This window comes from Asparagus officinalis, chromosome 3 (genome assembly GCF_001876935.1).
Source record: "Asparagus officinalis chromosome 3, Aspof.V1, whole genome shotgun sequence".
In the NCBI taxonomy this organism is placed as follows: domain Eukaryota; kingdom Viridiplantae; phylum Streptophyta; class Magnoliopsida; order Asparagales; family Asparagaceae; genus Asparagus; species Asparagus officinalis.
This window is the reverse complement of record NC_033796.1, coordinates 30,822,672-30,835,136: the sequence shown is the minus strand read 5'-3', so window position 1 is coordinate 30,835,136 and position 12,465 is coordinate 30,822,672. Positions and strand designations below refer to the sequence as shown.

General features: G+C 32.6%; 1 long non-coding RNA gene across 1 annotated transcript; it reads right to left on the bottom strand.

Annotated features, from left to right (window-relative positions):
- LOC109833638 lies at window positions 2,808–9,391 on the bottom strand. The gene is made up of 5 exons (XR_002245292.1): window positions 9,060–9,391; window positions 4,736–7,039; window positions 3,753–3,837; window positions 3,315–3,358; window positions 2,808–3,241 (listed from the first exon to the last, which is right to left on the bottom strand). It is a non-coding gene; the product is annotated as an uncharacterized LOC109833638 (long non-coding RNA).

The window sequence follows — 12,465 nt, the reverse complement described above, 5'->3', positions numbered from 1 at the left end:
ATTTTTAATTCCACCCTTTAGCTACTTATTCACAATTAGAGACAATTAGGACTTAAAAAAAGATTTTATTTTTATTGACCATAATAAAATCCACCCTCCACTTTGACATTTACTAATAAGATAATAAATTCAAACAATTTCCCCCTTCTCATTTGTTTGGTTGTTAACCCTAATTAAAAAAGATTTTTTTTCTTTTCCATCCTTTTTAGTTGCTTTTAATTTATAGGGTTGCATTTCATATTGTTAGTAGGAATTCACCAAGTGATTTGAGCATCTTGATTTGGCACACACATAAAAATATTTTTAAGGGCAAAACCTAATATTCAAGATAATGTGAGAGATTTCATCACCCTTCCCTTAGCCTAAAAATCACTAATTCCTCACTACACCACCCAAGCCTAATAAAACTCATTAGACGTTGGCCCTAAGGATTCGAGCTCAATATGGAACAAAGAATCCTTAAGTGAACTGGTTTAAGTTTTCTTGGATTAGTTGGTGTCTAAGGTAATGTTTAGGGATTGCGTAAAGCGCTCCGCAAGGAACGAGGTACTTAATTGATCTCTGATCACCCTCTAGTATTATCCTTACCTGGCTAACTACCCGGGTAAAACTTTAATCTTTTCACTTTAGGAATTTTTGGTTAGGAACTAGTCTAGTTGAGTTAGGCTTAACCCTAGAGTTAGAGTGATTGAAAAGTGATTGATTTTGATTTGTTTTAGTTAGGATTTTACTCTTTTTCCATTCTCTCATTAAGAAAACTAACTTTTATAAAAAAAAAGTATAAAAAGAAATAATTTTGGTGTATGCAACCGTGGATTAGGGATAATACACATCGATTAATTCGCTTTGAACTAATCATAGAAATGGCGTATCCTAATCCACCCGTTCTTCAAAATATGTGCTATCACATTAGGAATGCAATCCCCTCTTGCATTAGGATCCCCGAAACAAATAGAATAAATTTTGAGCTTAGACCGCATTACATAAACATGCTTCCCAAATTCCTTGGAAATGAAACAGAAGATGCATATATTTTTATCTCGGAATTTGAGGAAGTGTGTATTATGATTAAAATGAGAGAATTAATAGAAGATGCGATTAAACTCAGATTTATTCCATTTTCTCTGAAAAACAAAGTAAAAAAATAGTTGTATAACTTACCTGTAAATTCCATCACTACTTGGGAGGAATTTATCACCGTTTTTCTTAAGAAATTTTTTCCTATCCATAAAACGGTGAAGCTAAGAAACAGCATCATGAATTTTAAAGTTGTCCTGGGAGAACCTTTTTAGAAGTATTTTGACCGATTTAAAGATCTTCTCATCCAATATCCTCATCACGGTTTAGAAAAATGGCGATTGTGCCAAATAATTTATGAGGGATTAGATTATTCTGCAAAAACTTCCTTAGAATCAATGTGCCACGGGGATTTCATGAGAAAAAATGCTGACGAAGCTTGAGAATTTCTAGAGAGTCTATCCGAGAAAACAATGCAATGGGAACACTGTGATGACATGGTTTCATCAGTTATTTCTAGAGAGTCTATCCGAGAAAACAATGCAATGGGAACACTGTGATGACATGGTTTCATCAGTTCCTCATTCTAAGTCTAGTGGTCTTTCCTTGGAGTCAAACATTGCTTCTGAAGCGAATCAGTTCCTCATTCTAAGTCTAGTGGTCTTTCCTTGGAGTCAAACATTGCTTCTGAAGCGAAGATGGCAATGATTCTACGGAGGTTAGAAGCCTTAGAAATTAAGGAACGAGCTCCAACTCAAATCAATCATGTTTCTATCCCAGGATGTCATAATTGTCAGTCTCCTAACCACGTTTCAGAGGAATGCCCTCTCTTAGGAAACAATAATGCATTAGAACAGATGAACGTTGCATTTCAGCATCCTAGAAATGATCTATTTTTTCCAACCTACAATCCAGGTTGGAGAAATCATTCCAACTTTGCATGGAATCAAGAAAATTCTTCCGGAACTCAAAACTTCATTCCCGCTTCGACTCAACATTTTCCTAGGGGAAACACAGTTCCTTTCAATTCTCATCCACAATTTCAACAACCCAATCTACCGTATCAAAATCAGTCTCCTCTTCATCAAGCTGTAATTCAGACTCCTCATAATCCAGATCAATATAAGCGTCTCAATGTCTTGGAAAGATGTTTGGAAACCATAATTAATGCATCCACTCAAACCACGAATATGTTGACTCAAACGTCTAGCACTCTGAATTCCTTCATGCAATCAATTGGACAAATACTCAACTCCAACATTCAAGCTATAGCTAGATTAGAATCCCAACTTGGTCAACTAGCTAGTGCCGTGAGTGAAAGAAAGAAAAAAAAATTCTGAGTTAACCCGTGGTCAACCCTAAAGACATAGGATGCAGTTCATCCTATGAAGCTCAAGTGAATGTAATCCATTCACTTCGGTCAGGTAGACAGGTCGATAATCAAGTGAGAACTCCTCCAAGTCAAACTTTTGATCCAATATAGAAACACTTTCTTAAAACTTGGAAAGTATCTGACAGCTACAAAACGCGTCAATGACAGAAAATAAGGAAAGTAGCTCAAACTGGATTCCCAAATTTGTGTTTGGTTCTCCCAATGAAATATAGAAACACTTTCTTAAAACATCTGCCACATCATATTTTTAGGAGTACCTAATTCTGAGCTACTTAAGCATAATCTACTCCTTTATACAAAAAGGAGAATCAGAGAATCACTGTTCATCAAACAGTAAATTGAACAGTAGAGTATAACTGTAGCAGAACACAGCTCACACATGACAAATGAGCGGCTGGACTTCAAAATTTAAACATTCAAAATTCAAATACATCTAAGCTGATGAAATATTCTATTCTCCCTCCAAATTCATAATAATAATAGGTTTACATTCAAACTTCACTCAATAAAACAACCCTCACTACATCAGGATAAATTACTGTTGCCGCCAGTATGCAAAATCAGAGCAGCAGCCAACCAGGACTCCATTCAACTCAAAAAAAAGGCACGAAGAAAGGAAACCAAGGAGAGAGCAGCAGCCAACACGATGGCATAAAAAAAAGAAAGCATCAGCAAGAAAAAAGACGAAGAAGAAGAGAGAAAAAGTTGGAAGAAATAGCAGAGAACTTACCTAGCCCTTGAGAGGAAAGGAAAGGAAGCCAATAACAGCAGCTGCAGCCCTTGAGAGGAAAATGAAGTTGAAAAAAGCAGCTTTGAACACTAAACTCAGATCTGATACAAAGAAATTTTCAAACAGGTATTAGTTTTTAACGTTCTATAAATTTAATTTTTTAATATTGCATACTTGCTTTTGAACCCCATCAGTTTGTTATCATCATCACTGCCCATCTGAAAAAACATAAACCAAAAGATAAGCAAGCAACTGAAATGTGATCAGAGTTTGTTATCATCATCAGTTTTAAACGATATATAAATTTAATTTATGTATCCCCAATTTTATTTACTGATTTCACCAATTTAAAGAGAATGTAGTCATGTCACAAGAATTTTCCTGCATGCAATCTGGAAGTTTAAGTTTTTTTTTCTTTTTTGTGGCGAGGGCCGTGCTTGAAAGAGACCTGGAAGCAAATCAAACAAGGGTGGAGGTACTCATTTGTAATGATTGGTTTATCCATCATTTGCAATTGTAACTTTTCATTGTTCTCTTATTTTGTTAGCTTCTAAATCCTGAAGTAATCATCCCTCTTTATATATTGTCATGTTAATGATAAGAGTTAGTTACCTTGAGTTAATTTCCTTTGCTTTGTTTTCTCCTATCCTATATAGGCAGCAACCCGTCTCATTTCAAGAAGCTCATGCTTTTCAACCTGCTTGCACACAAGAAAAATACATATATTTATTTTAACATTATGATTACTCTTCGTACATCATTTTGGTTGAACAATAATACATATTCAGTCATACTAATAATTTGATATTCAACTTCATAGATCACTGACTGTCAAGAGAAAATCAAACATACTAAAATGTCAAGGAACTAGATGGGCATTATGTTGCATGTCGAGATTGTGCAAAGAAAAAGTATGGTGCAAATCATGTAATATGGAAGTAATGGCTCAAATCAGGTACACATTCATATGCATCTTCCATAGTATATAATTACATAAATCAGGTGCAAAGCTATAAAGGGAAATATAGTTCAACAGTTACTATGTTACTACTCTTCAACGAAGAAGTTGGTAGTCTGAACACTACTTTAATAGACAAAAATCACTAAAAAGGCAGTTAAAATTATTAACTAAAAGGTATCTAATAAGAGTATTTACATGGTTTATGCAAATGGAACATAGCTTTTCTCTGATTTTATCCTCGGTATAATTGAAAAGAAAGTTAAACTTCAAGTAGCATCGATAAAATATAGTTATGCGAAGGGTAATGAGGGATTGCATATCTCCATAATCATTGACATATTTCACGACAATAAGTAAAAGAAATACAATGACACAAGCTAGGAAATTCTTCCATTTTCAAAGTATTTTAGAATTATTAATAAATATTGACAACTTCAACGATTTGATTACTTATTTGGCTATATGTTCAATATTGATGAAGCAAGAGTTCAAAAATTACTACAAAGGTCAGAAGGTTACACAATACATTATTGTGAAACATAACATTTGAATTACTAAATTATGAACTATCTACACTATTGATAATAACTTTTTCATCATACATGTAGGAATACTCACAGTGAGAACAACTTACAGTTGGTGACTTCGTCTGTGAATTTCTCCAATACTCAATCAGAGATAATAAAGGATTCGGAAGCAACAATTTATGAAGTTGTATATGTCGATGCTCCAGGAAACCAAGAAGAGAGCAGCGGCCAGAAGCAATACAAAACAACAGGATGGCATAAAAAAAATAAGCAGCAGAAAGAAAAAAGACGAAGAAGAAGAAGAGAAATAAAAACTTAGAAGAAATAGCAGAGAACTTACCTAGCTGAAAAGTTGATCAAGATTTCTGCATATGATCTGAAAAAAAACACTGAAAAAGGTACTTAATTTTTGCATGTAACTAACACTGATGGAGGAACAATGAAAGGGAGATATTCCCAGAGATTTTGTGCATTAGAAGATAAATGTATTAAGAAGTGCTTAATAATCAATCTGCTTCACATTAGAATATAAATGTATTAAGAATTGCGTAACTAATGCCTGATTTTTGTGCAGAACAATGGAAGGGAGATATTCCCAGAGATTATCAAATCAATTATTGGGAAGACTAAAAGTTCAGGTTAAGCTAACAAAGTATAACTTCAAAGAAGGTAAGCAATTCTTTTGTTTGATTAATGATCTAATACATTTATCTAATATATCACAATAATATCCTACAAATTTAAAGAAAGCTTTACATGTATTTTTCATAGATTTATTTTTATAATGATGAAACAGGCAATGAGAACTACACTGTTACAAAACTTATCGAAGCTATTGAAGGTGATTCACAGGTACAAACCTAAAATTTGAAGTTATCGAACTTATCAAAGTTTAATACCTATGAACCAATGTTAAGCAAGTATTATGATTATACATTATGTTCTGATTATGGTGGTAGTTATATTTTTTTTTTCAAAAACGTAAAACTATATACTCGCATGTGCTCATATTCCTAATGAATGAATTCAATAATAGATAGATCAACTGAGAATATATAAATTTGTGTTGCCAATTAGATCAATTATGGAAAGTACCACAACAAATTAGCACAAATGTTAGAGAACCAATTACTTACACAGAGACGAACGCGCGCCCAAAAAAACGGCAGAGATCTACAAGGAGGAAGCTGAGATTTGATGTATCAAGAAAGATACATGTCATATATGTCAATCTCCTGAAACTGAGTTGTTATATTCTTGCAGTATCTCATATCTTAAAAAGGATATAATTAATGTCAATTATATATTCCTGCACCATAGTTATATTCTTGCACTATCTCCTGAAACTGAATTTTTATTGGAGTTGCTACCAAGTTTTTGTGCACAAGCCTGATGACTTTATTTTGGTCTTCAGATCCAGTTCAGAAAAGCTTAATACCATAGTGACTTTCTATATGAAAATCGCTTTGACACACTCGGTGTGGTTATATGAAAAATAGAGCTAAACAAGCTCGAATTCATCACCAAAATCTATGAGGACTTACTAGGGCTCAGGAAAAAAATAGTCTGGTCATAAAAGATTGCCTCTCCTATAAAACTATGATGCAATGTAGGCTGCTATTATGAGGGATTACATCACCCAAACATTGTAATATCAATGTAGCTTGCATTCCACACATAATTGCCTCGCCTAAACATTACATAATTAATTAAAATAGGATGCATTCTCAGTTTGTTATCATCATCACTGCCCACCTAAAAAACATAAACCAAAAGAACGCATACCAGAATTGAGTACCAAAGAAAGCTATCTGTCATTAAGCTCAAACCGACCATTATATACCACAAGCAGCCAACAAACAATACCTTAATGTAAGCACAAAAAGCCAACAATAACAATTAGCAACAAGAATCAATAAAGCCTTTTAATTTGTAGTTATGACTGATATTTTTCTTTCCTCAAAACATAAAACAAATTAAGAATGTACATCCAAGCTATTCATGCTACCAGTCACGCTAAATGGTGGATGCACTAGAACAAAGAAACTTAATGATAATAGCATAAGTTTTTTATTAATCATTTTAATTTGTCATTGTATACTAAAATGCACATGTATTTGTTTTTTGACAGCGGTATATACAATAGAGCTGTTGAAACGATGTAAAGACTATAAAGATAAATCAATATAAGTATTTTCACTCTAAGATACACCTTTCAAAAATTAACTATGTCCCAAGATTATGAGAATGAAACAACACAAAGTAATTAAAATACACTAATTAAAAACTTACCAGCGTTGATCACTTAAAGGTAATTTTTGCCTCAAAATATATTTCAACCTGATCAAGCTTTCATTTTAACTTATGCATGCAATTCTTTCCTTGCGATAATTTTCTTGCAAAGTTCGCACCTCTTATATATTCCTGCACCATAGTTATATTCTTGCACTATCTCCTGAAACTGAATTTTTATTGGAGTTGCTACCAAGTTTTTGTGCACAAACCTGATGAATTTATTTTGGTCTTCAGATCCAGTTCAGAAAAGCTTAATACCATAGTGACTTTCTATATGAAAATTGCTTTGACACACTCGGTGTGGTTATATGTATTAGTCTAACTTTAAGGTTATTTTGGAGCAAGTACTTTACTATGTTTAAGAACTCACATGCATGAATGAATGGTAGTTGAACATAGAGCATGGTCATGTGTTTATGTGCAGATAACATTATAGCAATTTCCATGTTTATGCAACCTTTTTTCGTATGTCTACGTAGAGAAAGTACCCTCTCAACATTTACTCAAGCAGTTCCCTGCGTTTGGTATGAAGAAAAGACACAAAAGAGAGTTAAGACTTCAAAATTGGACTAACAATGCGCATCTTAACCAGGTATGATTTCATTGAGCAACTTATAGGCTATTTATATATATGCCCAATTTTATTTACAGATTTCACCAATTTAGTGCATAGATTCAATAGGATTCTAAGAGAGGAAAAACAACAACTTATAACATTAAACTCATAAACTTCATGAGAAAATAGTGCTTAAAACATAATTTGTGAAACATAACATTTGAATTAATAAATTATGAACCATCTATACTACTGATAATAACTTTTTCATCATACATGTAGGAATACTCACAGTGAGACGACTTATGAAGGCTTCGGAAGCAACAATTTATGATGTTGTATATTTCGATGCTCTAGGAACTTCACAGGTAATACAAATCTATCAATTTATTCAAATTATAAAGATATTGTTGCTGACTACATGATAAAATAAGCTCTTTCAATTATAAAAGCTACATGATAAAACCAGCTCTTTCAACTATGTATGTCAATTATATAAGCTACAAAATAGCACCAATTCCTACTAAAATTAGAGCTAAACAAGCTCGAATTCATCACCAAAATCTATGAGGACTTACTAGGGCTCAGGAAAAAAATTGATTGGTCATAAAAGATTGCCTCTCCTATAAAACTATGGTGCAATGTAGGCTGCTATTATGAGGGATTACATCAGCCAAACATTGTAATATCAATGTAGCTTGCATTCCACACATAATTGCCTCGCCTAAACATTACATAATTAATTAAAATAGGATGCATTCTCAGTTTGTTATCATCATCACTGCCCACCTAAAAAAACATAGATTTAAAGAACGCATACCAAAATTGAGTACCAAAGAAAGCCATCTGTCATTAAGAAAGCCATCTGTCATTAAGCTCAAACCGACCATTATATACCACAAGAAGCCAACAAACAATACATCAATGTAAGCACAAAAAGCCAACAATAACAATTAGCAACAAGAATCAATAATGCCTTTTAATTTGTAGTTATAACTGATATTTTCCTTTCCTCAAAACATAAAACAAATTAAGAATGTACATCCAAAATATTCATGCTACCCAGTCACGCTAAATGGTGGATGCACTAGAACAAAGAAACTTAATGATAATAGCATAATATTCATGCTACCCAGTCACGCTAAATGGTGGATGCACTAGAACAAAGAAACTTAATGATAATAGCATAAGTTTTTTATTTATCATTTTAAGAAACTTAATGATAATAGCATAAGTTTTTTATTTATCATTTTAATTTGTCATTGTATACTAAAATGCACATGTATTTGTTTTTTGACAGCGGTATATACTATAGAGCTGTTGAAACGATGTAAAGACTATAAAGATAAATCAATATAAGTATTTTCACTCTAAGATACGCCTTTCAAAAATTAACTATGTCCCAAGATTATGACAATGAAACAACACAAAGTAATTAAAATACACTAATTAAAAACTTACCAGCGTTGATCACTTAAAGGTAATTTTTGCCTCAAAATATATTTTAACCTGATCAAGCTTTCATTTTAACTTATGCATGCAATTCTTTCCTTGCGATAATTTTCTTGCAAAGTTCGCACCTCTTATAGCCATTTGAGCAGCAGTTAAGAAGAAAGATCTATACTGCCTCAAATTTACTCAAGCAGTTCCTTGCCTTTAGTATGAAGAAAAATCCACAAAAGAGAGTTAGTTAAAACTTCAAATTGGACTAACAACACTCATCTTAAGCAAGCAATTTAAATGAGCAACTTATAGGCAATATATATCCCCAATTATATTTACAGATTTCACCAAATTAGTGCATCCAGTCAATAGGATTTTAAGAGAGGGAAAACATCGACTTATAACATTAAACTCATAAACTTCATGACAAAATATAGCATAAGTTTTTTATTTGTCATTTTAATTTGTCATTGTATACTAAAGTGCATATGTATTTGTTTTTTGACAGCGGTATATCTATTCCTTTATACAAATACTAGGATCAAAGAATAAATGCATATGTATTTGTTTTTTGACAGCGGTATATCTATTCCTTTATACAAATACTAGGATCAAAGAATAAACTTCATGAGAAAATATAGTATTCCTTTATACAAATACTAGGATCAAAGAATAAACTTCATGAGAAAATATAGAATGCTTAAAACTTAAGTTTAATTATCTGCTTAATTCATTTTACTATGTGCCGTAATTTATTCACATGTAGACTATTTCATTTAACTGTATTTGTGGGAATAAATTACCCTTTGCATTAATGTATATAGCTTATTAGGATATCAAAAAATTAAGAACATTTCTATTTACAGATTAATTTATACTTTAGACTTAAAAAAACATTCAAAGCTTTTTACTGTTACAATTCATTGTTTTAGAAAAGGAACTCCATAAATGCAAATTTAAAACCTAAGCATAAGTCAGTTAAATAGACAGAAGATACAATCACTTCTTCCCAGTTAAATTGGAGTTACAGAAGAAAACTGAACAAATATCAAGCCAAATTTAATTGACCAGATAACTATATCTTATTTCATTTATTCACATCTTACTGCAGTAACCAATTCCTTTTTTGTAAATCAGTCAGACACACTGAATAAATAACTAGATAACATAAATTAGACTCCCCAGTATCTAATAGAAAACAACAACTTTTCCATGTTAAAAACTTAAAACGCTGACGTATTCACAAAAATGAAACAAATTAATACCTATAATTGTTTTCTATCCAACAATAAATTAATATGGAAATTATACCTATAATTGCCGAAATCCAACAAATCAAGCAAAATCCGATGAAATTCCTCAAGGAAGGCAGTGAATCACAAATTAATATGGACATGCAGACTAAAAAAAGTACACAAATTAATTGCAAAAGGGTTTTTTACCTTACCAGTGAGAAAAATCAAATAATCACGGCAGATCTAAACTAAAAATCAAAGAATCATGGAGAAATTATACCTGTAATTGCCGAAATCCAACAAATCAAGAACAATCCGACGAAATCCCTCAAGGAAGACAGTGAATCACAAATTAATATGGACATGCAGACTCAAAAAGTACACAAATTAATTGCAAATGGGTTTTTTTACCTTTCCAGTGAGAAAATTCAAAGAATCACGGCAGATCTACAGAGATCGATGGAAGTGGGCGTCGTCTCTGGGAGGGACAACAGCTTCGTCGGAGAGGGGGGAGAACGTCGTCGTAGGGAGGGAGGAGGGCGTCGCCGGAGCGGGACGGGAACGTCGTCGGAGCGGGAGGAGGGCGTCGTCGCGGCTAGGAGGAGCACAGGTCGTCGATGGGGACTTGGGTTGGGGAGTTCGGCTGCCAATTGCCAGAGCTAGGGTTATGAGAGGTGAGAAAGATATTTATATGTGGTCACGGAACAAATCTCAACCGTTGGTTGATGATCCAAAGGATATGTGAAGCCCTAGCTCACTTAACAATGTATATTTATATATGGGTAGAAGTTGTAATGAAAATTTTGATAAATTGCATAGGAATTTCAACTTAAAAGAGAATTTGTAAATATAAAGACTTACTTTCTTTTGGAGAACAACAAGAAAAATAACAAATGAATAAATAGATAATAGCAAGACCACTTATTGTAAATATAAAGACTTACTAAAAGATTGACATTTATTGTGCTATTTCGGTTTTAGTTTTGAGTAGTTATTTGATCTTTAGAAATTTGGTTAATGATGACTAGGGATGGTATAACCATGAAGATAAAAACTAAAGTTTCTAAATTTCATCAATGCCAGTTAATGATCATTTTTAGAAATTTTGGAGGGCTTTTATTGATGAGAAAATGAAGATTTCTTCTGCCACAGTCGGCGAGAGAATGAACTATTAATATGTGCTCAGATCTGAATATTTCCTCTAAAGTAATAAACTATTGATATGGCGAGAGAATGAACTATTAATATGTGCTCAGATCTGAATATTTCCTCTAAAGTAATAAACTATTGATATGTGCTCAGATCTGATGTGCTCAGATCTGAATATTTCCTCTAAAGTAATAAACTATTGATATGTGCTCAGATCTGAAGATTTCTTATTTATTTCTCTTTAACATTAAGAATCAAAGAGAATGAACTATTAATTTGTTCATTTTCTATTTATCTCTCTTTAACATTAAGAACAAATCTTTGAAAAGACACATTAATAAAGAGATTATTATACTTAGTTGATGATTTATAGTAGTGAATTTTAATATATGATAATATTTTTTTGGACATGTCAGTTTCATATTTTATAATTTTTCTCTTAGAATCAGTGATAAGGAACTTCTATGGTTTTCAGGTGATGGAGAAGGTCGTTAAGAAGATTTCGGAGTAGGAAATTTCCACTCCTAAATAATCCAAGACCCCATTTTAAGCCTGCAATTGTTCTATTTCAGGTTTTGGTCTTATTTATCTTCATTTTTACTGTCTTTGTTTCTTTTATCCCCTTAATGATAAATATACGATATTATAATGTTTATCTTTGAGACACGATATAGTTAAGAGGATAGTTTGCATTATTTTGTATGATGAACTAAAATATGCATCAAGAGATAACTCCTTCGTAAAAATTCATGATTGGTTGTCACTCAAGTGACTAACTCATGAATATATGTTATATTGAATGTAGAGTTTTGTTGCTATATTGTTTTATTAGGCCATAATGTGTGAGTTGTTCGAGTAGTATTGTTATATTTGCACCATACAATATTATTAGGCATCTATTTTCCAAATGCAACTCATTTGAAGTTCTTCATAGTTGCTAGCTATAGAAATAAGTTTGTATAAAAATAAAATTGAGATCAAACAACATTAACGAATTATAGAAAAGAGGCGGGGCCGTGCTTGGCACGGGGTACACACTAGTTGGGCTGAAAAGGACTGAAAAGTTGAGTTTTATATTAAAATATTGGAGAAAGAGGTTACTGGGTTTTCTGGCGGGAAGTTTTGGAAATCGATAAAAGTTGTAGCCCCTTCATCTCCG